The sequence below is a fragment of the Dipteris shenzhenensis genome, chromosome 8, assembly GCF_047967505.1.
Source record: "Dipteris shenzhenensis isolate YYH24624 ecotype China chromosome 8, Dip_SZ_1.0, whole genome shotgun sequence".
NCBI classification, from domain to species: Eukaryota; Viridiplantae; Streptophyta; class Polypodiopsida; order Gleicheniales; family Dipteridaceae; genus Dipteris; species Dipteris shenzhenensis.
The window spans coordinates 12,517,785-12,530,156 of NC_141603.1; the positions used below are offsets into that span (position 1 = coordinate 12,517,785).

The window sequence follows — 12,372 nt, forward strand, 5'->3', positions numbered from 1 at the left end:
TTGCATACATGTTTGATCCTTTGAAATAATAAAAGTACAAGAGCATGTACATCAAATTTGAAGCTCATATCTTCATGTCCATGTTTGAGATGAAAAAAATCAATAAAGAGCATTTACATCAATAGCTACACATCTTGAGTCAAGTCTAGTACGCCAAACAAGTCTATCTCCAACTCTATACCGAGTTGATCTCCTATATCATCATCGTACTCTGGCATCGTACGTTCACCATAGACTTGATCATCTTCTTCAATAAAGTCAGGTGATTCTCGATGATCGTCATCTTCTTCCTCAATATCGTGATCTCCATCTTCCTCCCGTATGATGTCATTATGCACATCTTCCTCTTGGCCCATATTGTGATCTTCATCTTCTTCACTAGATCCATCTGGATCAATTGGATCCGGCATTGGTAGTGGCATCTCCATATCCACATCTCTGTCTTCATGGTGCAACTTGGATCATGTACTACCATCTTGGATCAGAATGATCTGGATGAAAAACCACCTATATTAAAGATTGGTGCCAAATTTTATCAATTATATGAAACTATACTTACGTACATGTACCAATTAATATTAATATTAAAAAACGAAAGATTCAATTAATTAAATCATTAATATGCACTTTCTCACAATGCTCAAGAAGAACAAAGACCATCGTAAATAGATCTAAACCATTTTACATCAAGAATGAAAATACTAAATCGTCTGAAATCAATTTCATAGATTTTGTGTATGGTCCCACAATAATCCAACTACAAGGAGAGAAGATTGGTATCTGAAGCACTTGCTCGGCTATCTTGTGTGAAGTTAGCCATGACTCCATAATCATACGTGACTCTCTTTCAATCGATGTGTTCCACATAAAAATGTCATTGGTATGTCTAGGAGCTCTGGAAATATCAAAGACCTGCACTCCTATCTATAAGATCTGTAACTCCTCTATCAAAGGTACCATGTACACAGCCTCAAACTCCGACATCACGTGCATGTCCACCATACCCTCATCATTGTCTGGCACATCCAAAAGACTATAATCCTTCTCAAAGTGTGAAGGTATATGCACACCACCCTTGCCACCCTCCTCATCCTATCTCAAGGTTTCTTGTAAATATGAGATCTTGTCTCAAGATTTTGTGTCGTGTACGCATGCAATATTAATCATGAGCTCAAATAGCATTGACTTTTTGATGATCCATCATCACATGCACCACCAATAGTGAGTACTAGTTTGGGCTCCTCCCCATACATCCTCAAGTGGCACATGACAATACGGCATTGATGTCGTACTTCTTGCTTGCAATGAGTGCAATGACAATACAACCTCTCCGTAAGCCACTCTGTGCTCCCGAGCATTGGCACATCATCTGACAAGCTTCCATTCCCTTCCATCTGCACACCTCCAAAATCACAACACAAAATGCAAGGAAATCCATTAAGATCCAAAAAATAGCCACCCATGAGCTCCTTTCCTCTCTTCTTAGATCAATGCCCTAAACTATCGCTATATAGTGACGCTTTGCCCTATTTTATGTGAAGTTAGCCATGACTCCACAATCATACAAGACTCTCGTTCCACACAAAAATGTCATTGGTATGTCTAGGAGCTCTAGAAATATCAAAGACCCACACTCTTGTCCATAAGATCTGTAACTCCTTTATCAAAGGTACCATGTACACGGCCTCAGACTCGGACATCACATGCATTGCCCCTAAAAATAGAATCCATCATGTCCACCATGCCCTCATCATCATCTGGCACATCTGGGAGACTATACTCCTTCTCAAAGTGTGAAGATATACGCACACCACCCTCGCCACCCTCCTCATCATGTCTCAAGGTTTCATATAAATATAAGATCTTGTCTCAAGATTTTGTGTCGTGTATGCATGCAATATTCATCACGAACTCAAATAGAATTGTCTTTTCGATGATTTATTACCATGTGTACCACCAACGGTGGGTTACTAGTTTAGGCTCCTCCCCATACATTCTCAAGTGGCACATGACAATACAGCATTGATGTGGTACTTCTCACTTGCAATGAGTGCAATGACAATACCACCTCTCCATAAGCCAATCTCCGTTCTTGAGCATTGATGCATCATCTAGCAAGCTTCCACTCGTCCCTTTTATCTGCACACGTCGAAAATCACAACATAAAAATGCAAGGAAATCCTTTAAGATTCTCTTCTTAGATCAAGTGCCATGACCCGTCGCTATATAGCGATGCTTTGCAATGTTTCGTCGCTATATAGTGATGTTTTTAGGGTATAAGTATATAGCGACACCTAGGGTATAAGTGTCACTATATAGCGACACCTAGGGTATAAGTGTCGCTATATAGCGACACTTTTAGGGTAGTATGAGTGTCGCTATATAGTGACACTTTTAGGGTATGAGTGTCACTATATAGTGATAATTTTAGTGTCACTATATAACGACTGACCAGTGTCGCTATATAGCAACGCTGGGGAACTAAATCTCGAAACCCCATGCGATGCCATCTTTCACAACTCTATTGCGAGAAAAGCAATAATCTCTCCTCCCACATTATATTCAATGACCTTGCTTTCCTCCTCTATTCCCCATACTCCTCACCCCTACCAAGCCCCCCTCTCCCATTAACACTTGTGCTCCCTCTCCACCCTTCTCCCTCTCTACTTGTGTGAAAGGAAGTTTTTCAAGAAGGTGTGTCTCTTTAAGCAATGTAGGTTCATTTTTTGTGAGATTTCATTTTGTGAGTGTTGAAACCTCTCCTTGCATTGCTAAGCCTATGTGCTAATTTTCATGCTTGATTTTCAGAGATTAAGGATAAAAAACGAGATTTGGTGAAAGAAAGAAGACTTACCTCTTCTCTTTTTGGTATTTCTCTTCCTTCTCTTTCCTTTCCTTTCATGCTTTCTCCTTATTTGTAGGCTTATGCTTGTCCCCTCAATCCAATCCCTTTGGAAAGTTGCTTCTCCAAACTTCTCCTCCCTCTAACTAGTTATCTGAAAAATGGTATGTTTCCTCTCTTTTGTAGGGCCAGTCCACGAAACATGAAGTGAGACTTTTCCAGGTAAGAAAGTGCTTCCTCTTTTATTCTTTTTTTGTTTCTGTTATTTGCATTGGCCTGCAGCTAGCGCTTTAAGCGCTAGCTGTAGTGATGGGTGTAGGAACCCTTTCTTTCCCTCTCTTCTCTTATTCCCTCTTATTCCCCTCTTTTCCTCTTTTCCTCCCTCTTTCCCCCCTCTTTCCCTCCCCCTCTTATTTCCTCTTCTTCCTCTGTTTTCTTCTTTTTCCCTTCTCTTTTGTCATTCTCTTTTCCCCTCTTCCTTCCTCTTCCTTCTCTTCTTTTCTCCTCTCTTATTTCCTCTCTTTCATCCTCTTTTCTCTTCTTTTCATAAGCATATGCATTTGCCTATGCTTATGCTCATATGCTCATATGCTTTTCCCCTCTCTTTTTTCCTTCTCTTTTTCCCTCTTCCTTCTCTTCTTTTCCCCTCTCTTATTTCCTCTCTTTCATCATCTTTTCTCCTCTTTTCATAAGCATATGCATTTGCCTATGCTTATGCATGAGCATATGCTCATATGCTCATGCATAAGCATAAGCATATGATTTCTCTCTTTAAATTTTTTCTTTTTTTCTCTCTTTTCTTCTTTTCCCCTCTTTCTTTCTCTTCTTTCTCTGCTTTCCCCCTCTCTTATTTCCTCTCTTTCATCCTCTTTTCTCTTCTTTTCATAAGCATATTCATTTATCTATGTATCTCTCTCATAAGCTTACGCTTATGCATGAGCATATGTTCATATGCTCATGCATAAGCATAGGAATATGCTTTCTCTCTTTTTCTCTTTTTCCCTCTCTTTTCTTCTTTTCTCCTCCCTTTTCTTATTTTCCCCTCTTCTTTTTCCTTCTCTTATGCTTATGCTCTTTTCCCCTCTCTTTTTTCATTCTTTTTCCCTTGCTTCCTTCCTCTTCCTTCTCTTCTTTCCCCCTCTCTTATTTCCTCTCTTTCATCCTCTTTTCTCTTCTTTTCATAAGCATATGCATTTTCCTATGCTTATGCTCATATGCTCATATACTTTTCCCCCCTCTTTTTTCCTTGTCTTTTCTCATCTTCCTTTCTCTTCCTTCTCTTCTTTTTCCCTCTCTTCCTCTCTTTCATCCTCTCTTCTATTCTTTTCATAAGCATATGCATTTGCCTATGATTATGCTCATATACTTATGCTTATTCATGCTCATATGCTCATATGCTCATATGCTTTTCCCCTGTCTTTTTTCCTTCTCTTTTCCCCTCTTCCTTTCTCTTCCTTTCTCTTCTTTTTCCCTCTCTTATTTGCTCTCTTTCATTTTCTTTTCTATTTTTTTCATAAGTGTATGCTTTCTCTCTTTTTCTCTTTTTTTCCCTCTTTTCTTCTTTTCTCCTCTCTTTTGAAAGAGTAATTTTGTAACAAACAATGTTGTATATCTTCGACATGTATATGCTTTTGTCGCTTGGCTCGTTTGAGCAATTTTGTATCATCCTTTTCACAAAGGAAATTTTATAACAAACAATATTCTTTTGTAATTACTTTTAAAAAAACATTAGTGGGGCGAAATAGGGCTTGCTATGGCCCTGTTTAGCCCCACTAATGTTTTTTTTAAGCTTCTATTAATCGTCACTATATAACGATGTTTACCAATGTCACTATATAGCGACGTTTACTAGTGTTGCTATATAGCAATGTTTATTAGTGTCGCTATATAGCGACGCTTATATAGTGACCGTTCTTTTTCGACACTAATAGCGACATAAATATCAACCTTTGCGCCTGTAAAAAAAAAAAATTAGTGTAAAAAAGGTCGGTATTTCCATCAGAAAAGGGCCTATGCCTTTGTCTCTTTCATGAAGCAAAGATTAATATTGACTGTGAAGGCTACTTGCTCCATGACCAATCAACCTTTGACAATTGATATCCTAACAAACCATTCTCACCCTTACATAGTAGCTTTATTAAGCTGGTCAATCCATGGAATTGAGGAGTCTGACAAGTTTGTGGATCTACTGGACATATTTTCCCTTCTAACCACAAATCCATACGTGCTTTTCTTTGATTTCGAAGAGCTACTAATCACTTTCACTTGCTAAGGAGGATTCATTCCTCTTTAAAAATGGTGCATTCTCTCCATCTATTTGAAAATGAATATCCATATTTTTTGAATTTCGAGTGGCTTGCATGATTTCATGCACTTTCCACCTAATATAATATAACATTGACATCAACAAATAATATACAAACATGACATATTTTAGAAAAGTATCAAACCAAGAAAAAATGAAAACCCCAATTGCATGCAAAATCTAACGATTGAAATCTACAAATTCAAAAAAACATTTACTTATCATCAAACACTGTTAAACTATGTGAATGAACAATACCTCATAGGGATCTTTGAAGAAAAACGTGATAAAACTTGTCCTCCGCAATGGTCCCTCTTGTAATCCAGTATGCTGAAATTGATGGATTTTTCTCCAATACTAATTATATGCTTCCAAATAACTCCAAATCTATTTCAAACCATCTTTTGTAAAAAACATCAATAGTAAGAGTGTATCTTTTAAAACAAAAAATTCTTTCTTCCTCTTTAAATCATGTATTAAAAGAAAACAAAAAAATTACTAAAACAAACTACAAATTAACTGCTTCTTCAAAGTTGCATCATAAAATCTTGTTATATTCATTGTCTTGCATTGTTCTAAAGGTTTTCTTAACTGAATCTCCATGCAAGTTCTTTGATAGACCCTAATTTGAGTTGAAAACTAAAAACATTCTAAAACTACATGAATGAACAGTACCTGATTCTTGGAGCAAGGTTCTTTGAAAGGAAAATGTGATCAAACTCATCCCTCCCAATGGTCCCAAATGTGTTCCATGATTGATGAAGTTGATGGTTCTCGCTTCAAAACAAATTATATGCTCCCAAACATCTCAAAATCTATTTCAAGCAATATTCTGTAGAAAACCATTGATAGTAAGAGTGAAAAAGACTCATTTCTCATGGAATTTCTTACAAAACAAACAAAAATTTCAATGTTTTCAAACCATGAAATAAAACAAAACAACACAACTACACAAAATGAACTATGAACTAACTGTCTCTTCAAAGTTACATCATTAACAAACGAATCTCATCATAATCACTTTGTTGCATTGTTCCAAAGATTATCTCACCTGAATCTCCATACACAAACTATCACAAATGGTTCGAAATAATGCACCCTTAGAGATTGCAGTAGGGAAAGTAACTAGTATTGAGAGATGGGCAAAAGAAAGATTGATTCTCATGCATCAGCAACTACCATGCCTGAAAGTCAATCTTCTTTGATCCTTTCTCAAAGAATCTCGTCCAGTAGCTCCTTCTAACTCCTAACACCCAAGTTGGGGGGGTCACTCATCATATGTAACCCTATCATGTGAGTTCAACAGAAGGATATTTTTTATTTCTAAAATTTATAGAAATAAATATACATAAGGGACTATTTTAAATAGTTTTGAAAAAAATTTACAGATTTGTATAGAAAAGGGGTACATTTTATTAATGAAAAATTTACAGATAAGGGATTTTAAATATAGGCCTTGAACACACGTGATATAGAGGGTTTATGCATAGTGACCCCCCCGAGCTAACGCCTTGCATCATTCATGGCTCACTCAGAACATTGATTGCCTTGTCTTCCTAAATGAAATGATTTCAGATCATGGGAGAATCCCAGATGAGACTTAGATGAGACAAGAAGTGGCAAGATTTGAAGGAGAAGCGTCCAAAATAGAGAAAGAAGAAGGTAGGTTGAATCTCATTAAAAAATGTTGAATGTTTTGAAAGAATAGAGTGAAATGGGAGGGAAATACAGTTAGAGAAGAGAAATGATGAGCTTTTGGCGTGAAAGTCCATCCCATGAGAGGGAGAATAGAGAAAGAACCTTCTCGCTCAAGAGCCAGTAGGAAATTTGAAAAGAGGGTTGGAGCAAAGAAAACTTCGAAATGGTGCTCAAAAATGAGGGGGAAGCTGGTTGAGAAACTAGGTTTCTCAGTCTGGTTACAGTTAAAAAACGTGATGGGAGAGTTTAGGTAGTGTGCTCCACCTCATTGTTTGGGCCATTGAATAAAGAAATAGAGAAGTCAGGCCACTTCCAATATTCTATTGCCCTCCACCAGCCAATATTCTATTGGGTTTTATTCACCTTATTCTTCCATGTCACCAGCCCAAGGGTTCCCTTATAAGGCCCTTTTTGAGCCAAATTTTTTGTAATGAGTGAGGAATACTCATCCCCCAAAGTTGTGCCTTGGTTGGTAAGGCTCTAAGCTCAACATTGTGAGGTTGTGTGTTCAAATCCCCCCGAGCATAATGGGTAAGAACATCTCCATTTTTTAAGTAGTTGCTCGTGTGGTGGTGTTTCACCTATAGGACATGCCAGGGTCACCTCCAACATTCATCACTCCTACTCGTTCAACATCTATCTACGATCTTGAAATCTGCTACTCCATTCATAGAATAACAATGCTAGAGGAGGGCTAGTGTAGCATCGACATCTGATGACACATTTTTGACTTGTGGGCAGTGCTTGAAAGTTATGTCAAAGTTTCTACTACTGTGCAAGCTTGCAAATCTAATGTGTGGTATGACCTTTAGCAGAAAAGTGACCAATATTTGGAAAGGAGATGGCGAATCCCTCTATTGTTACTGAATAGTTTAATAAAGATACTTGAGAGTTTTATGAAAAACAATTAGCTTTTGAATTACCTTTCTATGTGAAAATTTCTCTATTGAAAAATAAATGCCTTTTTAATTAACTTTCTCCTTAGGTTAAGTTGTATGAAGGGAATTATTTATTGCAATGAATCGGTAGATTGAAAGGATAGATAAACAAACACTTAATAGTTTTATGAATAAACCAACTTTTAAGGACTTTTATGTACCCAAGTACTTTGAGATAGTAAATTTATTTTTTTAATAAATCATGCATATCTCTTATCTTAGAATAGGTAGATGGAAAGTATTGATGAGCAAACACTCAATAGTTTTATGAAGAAATAAAATTTTAAGGGCCTTTATGTAGTCACCCACTTTGAGATCGTAAATTTATTTTTTAAACAAATGACGCATTTCTTGTTAACGGCCCTTAGGATAGGTAGATGAAAAGTATAGGTGACCAAACACTCAATGGTTTAATGAAGAACAAATACTGAGGGTCTTGACAGAATGCTAGAACTGCCCAAAGATTGCCCATTGCTCTTCCATTGCTGAGGCACTTAAAAATTTGGAGAGATAGGTTGTGATGTGTCTACTTTAGAGCTACATTACCCACCTGAACATGCATTAAAATTTTGAACATCCCATTTACTAAATTAAGTTAGCAGGAAAGCAAGCCATTAGCCGAAATAATGCTTCCATGGGCAACTAGTGTTGGGTTTTATTTGTAGTATCTGTCTGGGCGCGTAACAAAAAGCAAACCTAAGCGTAGGCAATCGAGCTATAAAAATAGAGGGACACGGGGCTCAATCATTTTTATTATGCTCCGTGCCTAAAGGCTTTATATAAAAGTAAAGATCCTTTCGTCACGGACAGGAACACAATCCAATTAACAAGATTAATTTTATGAAGAACAAAGATCCAATTAACAGTAGAACCAGATTCAACTAATCACGACAGAAATCTCGAAGAACTAGAGGAAGACGATTTTGCTGTTGCGCGCTTATACATGGATCACGTTGCACCTGATCATGTGCTGATGAACGTTGGATTTCGAATTGTGTGTCGGAGATTTGTTGTTGCATTGTCTGTGGTTCACAGATCAATGGATCTAAATGCGTGGTTCGCAGATCGATGGATCCCAGCTCATGCAGGTGATGATCCTCGGCTGGCTATGGCGCCGACGGCCGGTCATCGATATCTACGATTCACTCCAGCTTGGTGGCTTCCCCGACCTCGCAACGCAACGTCCAGTGCTCGAACGATCCTTTCACAAAGTCGTAGTGCGCCCCATGCAACGCCAGCTTCCCTTTGCTCACCGCCTCCCTCACGAACGGGAACGTCATGCAGTTACACAGCGAATTGTTGACGCACTCCTGCATTTCACACGCACACAGCAGCCGCCATGATCAACCGATCGATCCCTTGACGCTTGATGGTTGCAACGCATCCAAAATCGTGCAGATCGGGATATCCCTTTCCCAACAATTTGTGTTTCGCCCCACGCCTTTTTTCACCCTTACCCGAAAACATGTCGCCTGACTCATGTCATTTTGGCCTTCTAACCTTCTCGCACGTCGTACATTGCTCCTCAAAGGAAACTTCCGAGGTTTCCTTCTTGACTTTTCTGGAGGCGTGCTTTCCTAGCGCAACCTAGTCTTCGATAAACTCGCTGCAGATGCATATTCAGGCCGACATTAGCTTTTCCATTCGACGAAAGACATATGCTGGACCCATTCCAAGAACTCCGTTTTCAACTCCACTAAAACTTGATTCAAGCTCGGTTTTTCTTTTTCACCAGCGGGAGACACGCCAAATTTCAAGCTTACTATTTCGCAGATCCACCAACAAAGTAGAAATCTATGGAAATCCAACACACCTAAATTTCTTCGACCCATCTTCCTCAGCGCCCATCAAAGCTTTGACTCCACCGCATCGGCTATGGCCGATCACCATCAGATGTTCCACCTGTCCAGAATTCGCAATTACTTTATAGCTGTTGATTGGAGATGCAGTGTCTAGAACTCAAAAAAAAATCATCCGACTAACAGATGCTGCACCTTCAAGTGTAGGACAGCATACTCGATGGCGGCACCTGTAGAGGAGCATGCGCCCTACATGTGCCAAGAAAAACTTGTGTGAAATTAAATCGTAAAGGAATACTGAGTGGGCGAAGCTAATTGGCTTCTCCGCCGCCCTACATGTTCTCTTTGCATATTCAACGTTTCTAATTAGTTTGGAATCTGCTTTATCATATTTTTTAATGAGACACATCATGTGTACAGCAATGGAGCTCTTGTGAAAAGAGGAAAGGCCGGTACTTGTGGAGAGTAAGGCGGGACCATGTTGGCCACATTGCGTAAGACAAATGCCTCCTCCAATTGCAATCCCAGAATTGCACACGGATCCACTCTGGAGTCGGAGCATGCAACAATCATAAACTGCAGAGGCTAAAGCTAGATCAGGAATAGTCAAAGATGCACGTTTACAGCACAAGATCCTTGCCGCATTCCAGAAGCAGTAATTGGACCTTTCCCTTACCTTGGGATGTTGAGATTCCGCCAATCGTTTGAACAACGATTGCTCCTCCCTGTTAACGGCGACAAATGAAATTTGTAATATTGTTAGATCCTTATGCTTCTGTTACGACCGCGGCAACAGCCTTCTGTTACGCGATCAGTCGACTGGGACGGAGATACATATAAGATACTTGCTCTTGCTGTCGCTCTTGTTATGTAGTTAGAGTCGCATGTGCACAAATGTTAACGTATTGGCTTTCAATAGAAAATTTTGACAAAAAAGCTTCTCTAGGCGGGAAGAACGGCTCAAAACACAACAAGATGGGACACATTACTCTAGCCCCTTGCTAGAGAAGGGAGTCAGCTTGTATCACTCTTGGGGGGAAGCCTAGTCTTGTGTCCCTCTTTGGGGGGAGAACAACTCAAAACACAACAAGAGGGTAAACATTGTTGTAGATGCTTGTGCTAGCGAAGGGAGTCAACTTGTATCAGTCTTTGGGAGACAGGAGTCAACTTGTATCACTTTTGTGGGAGAAGAAATCAAAGAGAATCCCATGAATGTGTAAACTCGAGATTTTGTGTCTAGTGGCCACCGTTACGCTAACTAATGATACTTGTATGCCTCCGAGATTGAAATTGAAACGCCACAAAACACATAAAAGATATGCCTCCTAGGATACATATCTTTTCGCTTGATTTTGTTAATTTTGTCCATTCTTTGTCCAGTTATCTCTGTGCGAGAGGAAGACATTTGTACCTATAGTGGCCACCATTATGCTAACTAATGATACCTGTATGCCTCCGAGATTGAAATTGAAATGCCACAAAACACAGAAAAGATATGCCTCCCAGGATGCATATCTTTTCGCTTCATTTTCCTAATTTTGTCCATTCTTTGTCCAGTTATCTCTGTGCGAGAGGAAGACATTTGTACCTATACTTTGAAGGCGGTGGATGATCCAAACACTATCAACAAGGCACAACACATAAGGCCACTTGCAAACATTGTTACACCGAACGAGTTGGTTGAGCTGTGGGAAAAGAAGATTGGCAAGACCCTTGAGAAAGAATTTGTACCGGAGGAAGATATGGTAAAGTAGATTGAAGGTAACACATTTTTATTTCACATAATTTTATTGCAGAAATGCACCAATAGAGAAAGGAGAAATAGTTTCTGCAACCAACAGAATATATTGCGTGGAAAAACCCCATTCGTAGCAGGCATACACGTTCACTAGTTTGTTGAATGCCTGATTGCTTATCCATGATTTTGCTTGCTTGCATATTCACTCTTAAATGCTTGATCACTTTAGGAACCCCATTTCCAGGCGATATTTATATAGCTGTTCTCCATGACATGGTTATAAAGGGAGACCTATACAACTTCGATCTAGGCCCTGGGGATGTGGAGGCTTTTGCTCTTTACCCAAAAGTCAAGTACACAACTATATATGAGTACCTTGATCAATTTGTGTAGGTACGAGAGACGAACACACACACCTTCAAGAATATCTACTGTGGAAGTTTTGGCTTGTAACTCATGGAACTTATGAATATCAAATACGAAAGATATAAAGACATACAATTCTGAATAAGTATTATCTTTATTGTAATAACAAGGTGAAAATATCACTGGACCTGCCAAAAGGCATTCATTTTGGTAGAAGGATATAAGCGCTTGAATGGTCAGACCAGTAGCAATGCCTTATTCCTAAAAGCATTGATTTCTCTGTGATATTGGTCCAAATATGGTCAAGGGTGGATTGGTATATTATTGTTGGCTCGTTGATTACTTGAGTGAATGATGCTTCTTGAAGTGTGGTGCCAAGCATGTTTGTTTCCTAGTTTTTTTTTTGCCAATCAATGTTGATATCCCCAAGCACAATGGTTGGTTTGTTGTTGGCTATCATCAATAAAGTGCTTCTCAGAGTTTCTATGAATTGGTGGATGTTTGTTCTTGGTGATCTATATGTTGTCAGCACACGTAGTTCATTGTGTGTTTCATTTTGAAAGGTTGCATCTATCATCTCAATGCCATTCTGTGCATAGGTGCTATATGCAACCAAGCTTTGCATTGGTTTGTGTAATAGCGATAGCTAGCCATAGCCATCATAGTAGGATATCCGTTTGAAAGCG

The 12,372-nt window shown here is 38.9% G+C and overlaps 1 pseudogene; it reads right to left on the bottom strand.

Moving 5' to 3' along the window:
- Nucleotides 1-8,782: 8,782 nt before the first annotated feature.
- Nucleotides 8,783-10,155, bottom strand: LOC147899121 (beta carbonic anhydrase 4-like; annotated as a pseudogene).
- Between the last annotated feature and the right edge of the window lie 2,217 nt (nt 10,156-12,372).